Source organism: Cyphomyrmex costatus, unplaced genomic scaffold, assembly GCF_001594065.2.
Source record: "Cyphomyrmex costatus isolate MS0001 unplaced genomic scaffold, Ccosl1.0 scaffold33, whole genome shotgun sequence".
Taxonomy (NCBI): Eukaryota; Metazoa; Arthropoda; class Insecta; order Hymenoptera; family Formicidae; genus Cyphomyrmex; species Cyphomyrmex costatus.
The window spans coordinates 1,682,195-1,688,389 of NW_017277450.1; the positions used below are offsets into that span (position 1 = coordinate 1,682,195).

Consider the following 6,195-nt stretch of genomic DNA (forward strand, 5'->3'; position numbering starts at 1 on the left):
TATGTGTTATTACACGACAGGAAAACAATAATTAATTTTTATATTTATGGAAAATGATGAAGGTATTATACTATCATTAATAATAAAATATTTGATAGCGTACTATTACTAACGTTAAATTAATAACATTAAACTAGAGAGAGTATCGTTATTAATTTGCAGATTAAACATAAGTACAGATTATATACTAAAATACATGTATATAGTATTACATATATCATTAATAATTAGAAGTTTGATACAATTAATTCTTTATATATTTTATTCTCTGTGTGTGAATTTACTCTGATTTAAAAATTATATCACAAAAAGAAACGAGCTTAATTCTCCATTCAGATCGTATTAGGTCAAATATTTATTTTCTAATCAATTAATCTGTTTACTCTTCTAATTTTGATTACTCTTTATTTGTCACGAATAACGTAACAGTCATTCAACATGCTGTTTGTTCAATTGTCAAAGCCAAAAGAACTGCCGATTTATCGCTCTATCGTGTGTTGTAAACCAGGTACAATTGCGAAACAATCTGTCGTAAAAACATTTAATTACCGTAGCACGCGTTTTTGCCAAAATAGGTGATCATTGGGACTCTCATCGCATGTAAGAGACTTTTTCTCTGAAGGACGTATGGGGAAGATTCCTCTCTTTCTCTTTTGCTCATCATCATTATACACGTACACACATTCGTACAATCTTATTTTTATTCAATGCAATCATAATTCTTTGCGATTAATGTTGCTCCTCCTGATTCTTTATCATTCTCACATTTATTTTTTATATTACAGCAGAATGAATCTGCTCGAATCTTCGTCCCTATTTTCCTTCTTTCTCTCTTTCTGTCATCAACGTTGGCGGAGGCGACCCACGTACAACGAGTGTCGCGTAGGTGTGGGCCGCATACGTACGTGTCCGCACGCACAGTGGGGGCACGGTACCGATGCGGTACCCCACTGCCGTCGTCGCCGCGGCGGAATGGAATGGAAAGGAAAAGAGCTGTAGTGTACCTACAGCTGCCTATCTGCCTGCCATAGACACGATTATGTTTCGTGTCTGGCGAACCCATTCAGTGCTTCTCACGGCACGAGGGCACATGGTGCGGTCGCGGCCGCAGACGGTCTCTCCGCGAGTGGTGCACGCACGCGAGCTGTGTGACGAAGAAGTGCAGCGAGAAGATAAGCTGTCGAGGAGGTCGAAAGATAAAGTGAGAAGACGGACAAGTGCAAGGATAATAAATTAAATAATATTAAAAAAAAAGAGAAAACATTACTGAAGACATTTTAAAAATACATCGCGCATATTGGAAGCTCCGGAAGATAGTTTCTGAATGGATTAAGTTTATCGGAACGTATCAGGGAACTATATTAAATTACATATGTTATACAAATCAGTAACAAAAGAGGGACGACAATATTAAATCTATATAAAAACGAAAATTTTTAAAAAGAAGTGCAATAAAAAATAATGGCAGTAAAAGAAAGTGAGAAAAAGAGATTAAAAGAGCAGGTGCCACGTAGGATATATACGTCATTTCTTTTAATGTAATTCTGATCTAAAGATACTACGCGGAAAAACATACTATTTCATGTTCACGGAACATCGGTGAGAAGCGTGTAAGAGGGAATTGCGTCGCGGAAGAGACTGCGACGAACCTCGTTCGAGTACGAGAGCGTTCTGCGCACTTTCGGCACGTGTCCGGTGCAGTCGCGCGAAAAGCCCGGTTCCGTGCTAATTAAGATAGCGCGCGGGATGCCGTGAAACGTTCCCGTCGATAAAGTTCCGCGAGCCGAATGGCTCGCCGATTTCGCGCTCTCTTCTCCCGGCCGCGTGCTGGAAGTCCTTAAATAGTGCTATCGCGTATCCAAACGCGGACAGACGCCCGAGTCCGGGAAGATAAGGGAAGAGGAAGAACGCACACACAAGCTGCAAGAGCGATCCGCGTTCTCGGCGAGACCGCAAGCCGAAAAATCGGCGATTCAGGATCTTAGCATCACTCGGGTGTTGTGAAGGTAATTAGAGCTAATTAGCGAAATTTTTAGTTGCAACTAATTGTATTATTAAGCAGGAGGAAACGCATTCCTGCGGTGTCTGTAGTTTGCATTCGTGCGGATCATTTATCATGAATGGAGCAGAAGTTAATTGTCGAAAGGGAGTAAATTTATGCGCGCTATCGACGCGATGCATCTGCGCGCTCGTTTTTGCAGGGCGTTCAAAACTTGACAGCTAATGAATGAGAGAGAAACCGGATGTATATCGGAAAACAAAAAATCCGATGCAGTAATTCGTTCTGGAGAAAGCAGCGATAGTAATCCAATAGCAATTGAATGTAACCGTAGACGTAATAGGTTTAGGATTATTATAGACTGCGCGCTCTACGATCTATTGGACTTCACGCTCACAACTTTACCTTTATCTTTATTGCAATGCACCACATAACAAAGTACAACGTTGGTAAACGAAAGAAATATGAACATATCGTAGCACACATAAATGGAAAAATACCGGCAAAACCGCTATCGCAAAGTTTGCCAGTAATAGAAACGAATATTACACAAAATAAGTAAGTAGTACAGAAACGCATACAAAGATTCCTTTCATACGTAAAAAAAAATTTTTTTAATCACATAACCACATACAACCAAATACACGCACATTCACATACTATTGCGAACATTATTTGTCCATGTTTAACTTTGATAAACAGGACGAAATGAGCGTAAATCGAATTGCATCGTAGAAAAACAACGCCACATATTGAATTGTATTAGTATCTTTCTTCAACTTGATATTTGAAAGAGAGAGAGGGATGCAATCTACTTCGTTCTTTCCAAATTGATATAATGACAACTACATAGAAATGTTTTTTTTACTTATTTATACTTATTATGTCTATGAATGTAACACAGCGATCTGATAATTAGAGGGCTCAATGGAAACAGACAAAGTATAGATAGTGAGCGGAATGTTTAGGTAGAAATTGGAAAGTCATCCGACAACAAGATCTCCAAATCAATCATCGATCGATGGATGGATTCACCGGTCTCACGACCGATGTAACGACCTGCTCGTGCTCCGTTATGGGCAAAGAAAAGATGCAACAAATTAGTGGTTAAGGACGAGATTACAGGCAAGGCAAAAAACGTGCGGACTTGTAAATCAGCCGTTTTTACTCACGGAAGTCGGGCTGACGGCTTCCGAAGCGTGGAACGGTCGACGTGAGGTGCGCGCTATAATACAGCATAGATGCGATCAGAAATTTTAATTAAACCGTTATGATGTTCTCGTCGTCGACATGGAAAGTTACGTTATCGCGTGATACAGTCTTGGCTAACGACAATTAATTTGTTTCCAAATCGTCAAATTCTGTCTTGCAGAGCGAGATAAACGTACAGCATTTCTTTACCACGCGACAGATAAGTCGCGACGTTTCATCATCATTTTTTGACGTGAATCGATAACGATAAATCAAGGTACATTTGGAGAAAGAGTGAATGATTTCAAGACTTTTAATTAACTAAAAGGAATTATGGGCGTACCTAGGACTTCAGTTAAAGAGAGATAAACAATTTTTTTTCACGCAAAGCTCATTAAATATCGAAGCTAGTCTTGAAAGAAAGATTTTTAGCACATAAGTCACTTTACGATAGGGAATACGTATAATGCATGAGCCACATATTCGTCAATAAACATAATTTTAACTTTTAAGTTTTTATTGTATTTTAACTGTGTGTGTTTTTAATAATTTAATTGTTCACGCAGTTTGATTTAACTGAAAATTATAAAAATACAATATTATTAGACATCAAGATCTTTGACCGAATATGGTCCTCCTCACTCATTTGTTGAACATTTGTTGGTCTATTTTTACTTAATATTAACTTTTTTTCTTTCCTAAAGAAAGGACAAACGTTTTTTTCCTCTGTCGTCCTTGTGTATGCCCATGGAAAGGTTTATTTTACTGCGATTCGTGTTCACGTATAATGGCCTTTAGACAACGGCAAGTTGTATTGCACTGGCAAATTATGTTGATTCGATTACATCATTTGCTCGTAAGAAACGGCTTCAGTAGCGGATCGTAAATGTCGGGGGCAAAGCGCAAAAGCGCTCTACACAACTTTCTGGGACAGATCACTGTTGCACGGCTAACCAGCGACGTAGAATGCGGCGATGGGAATGGTTCTCATCCACTTACGCGGAATTGGATCACTCGCAGTCTGTTAGGAATAGCTATGATTCTACGGAGGAAGTCGATCCGCTAAGTTTCACACGGAGATTGACGGAGATGCGATCCGCATTATGCCCAGCACCAATGTAATCAAAGTGCGACGTCCGACTGGAAATGGAATAGCTTTGCGTGCGCAATCATTAGACACGGCGGTTAAATATAGACATCTCGAGAAATTACTCTCTCGGTTGTATAAGAAGAATCGAGAAAAAAACTTTACTGTCATCTCTCTTTTCTGAACGAACGGAAATGTACACTGCATATTTCCTCAAATTGAACGAAAGTATTATATTACCGACAAGATACCTCTGATAGAAATGTATGTTTTTCTAGATACTCATCTAGTTACTGTATAGTATTATTCTCAATTAGTTGTAACAACACTGCGACTTGAACAAGAGCTTGATAATTTTATTCAAGTAGTTTCTCTGTGGTAAAAATATAATATACACTATACAATGTTTGCGTAGACATCTGTCAAGTTATTATCTGGTATTAATAAATTATTATTAATTAAAGTACTGCGAAGACCGTTTATTAATCTGTTTTTGTTCGGTAAATGGATTCAGATTTTACATGTCAGTAATTGTAGGCAGTTACATCTTGATTGGAATCCTAAGTAGTTTTATTTCTCAGTTACTATAAACAGAGTTAATATAACTGTTCAGTAACTGCTAAAAAAAATATATAAAATTTCTACTAGAGAGAGAGAGAGAGAGAGAGAGAGAGAGAGAGAGAGAGAGAGAGATAATAGGAAAAAAATCTTTTTTTTCCTGAAAATATATAATATCTAGAAAATTTACATACTGATTTTTTCTTACATTTACTGTGTTCAGCAGAAAAAGAAGCTTTATACATACAACTGTTGTTAGATTATTTAATACGATTTATCCACTTAGTTCCAGTAACAAACCACTAAGAGCAACATCAATCATATTAAAAAATTTTACAACAGTTGCAAAGCTGCTTTTTTTCATTAAATGCAGCCATTTATCAGCATCAGCATTTTTTTTAAATCTACACATTCTTCCACCGTTCTGAAGTTGAAGAACTTTGCGCTCCTTGTATAGAGAGTGCAGCAAAATTGGGTCAGCATTTCATGTTAGCGCAATTGAATCTTATTTGAATTATCGACGTCGAGATAATTTTACATTCAACTTTATATTCATGACAGGCAACGCCATCGGCCTACTCGATCCACAAAGAACGGGAATGGGAGCAACGCACTGCTGTGCGCGTGGAAAGCCGTAAAATGAATTGCTTGTAGTAGTACTAATGGAAAATGTATGAATTTTCTTGTTACAGACCTAACGAGAGAGACCGGCCGCGACCGTGAACAGCGAACAGGAGTTTCCCGTTATCGAATCTTGCGGAAGACGAGGAGAAAAAGAAGCGATTCATCCGTTCGATGAGATTTTGCAAATCTCATGATTTCTTGGAGCTCCTCACGAGACGAATTGCACGATAAATATATAATAGGTAAATCTAAGTTTGTCTGTTCTCTCTCTCTTTCTCTCCCTTTCTTTCTTTCCTTCTTTCTTTCTATCGCGCATGAATACGCATACTGCCGGAAGTATAAAAAGAGTCGACGCATGTGATGAACGATTTCGAATTTTGTTCGCTCAGGTCTTCAACACGGAAAACGATGTTTATTCCGTTACGTGCGTGCGGAGTTTATATGTTTATTTGCTTCCTCGTCGGAGCGAATGAGTCTGACGCGATGTGACGAATTTGCAAATTTAGGCGTATCATTGGCGATGATGGTTATTCAGTCAGTTAAATTGAATGTGACTGTCCGAAAATGTTAATGTAATTCATAAATAAAAAATAAAATAAAATTTTGAATCATGCTTCATTAGCGATTCTTACATGTCTCTGCTCAAACTGTATAATTTTCAGTGAGTGAGAGAGCAAATAGAGAGAGAGAGAGAAAGAGAGAGAGAGAGAGAGAGAGAGAGAGAGAGAGAGAGAGA

The 6,195-nt window shown here is 38.1% G+C and overlaps 1 protein-coding gene across 2 annotated transcripts in view; it reads left to right on the forward strand.

The window, feature by feature from the left end:
- Positions 1 to 1,693: 1,693 nt before the first annotated feature.
- Positions 1,694 to 6,195, forward strand: part of LOC108775858 (uncharacterized) — a 32,357-nt gene continuing 27,855 nt past the window's right edge. Inside the window, exons 1-2 of one of the 2 annotated variants that reach the window (XM_018542306.1) lie at positions 1,694 to 2,006; positions 5,528 to 5,701. The gene's annotated coding sequence lies outside the window, so the exon portion shown is untranslated. Of the gene's footprint in view, positions 2,007 to 5,524; positions 5,702 to 6,195 lie in introns of those variants that run through there. The other variant, XM_018542307.1, reaches the window with a different exon arrangement.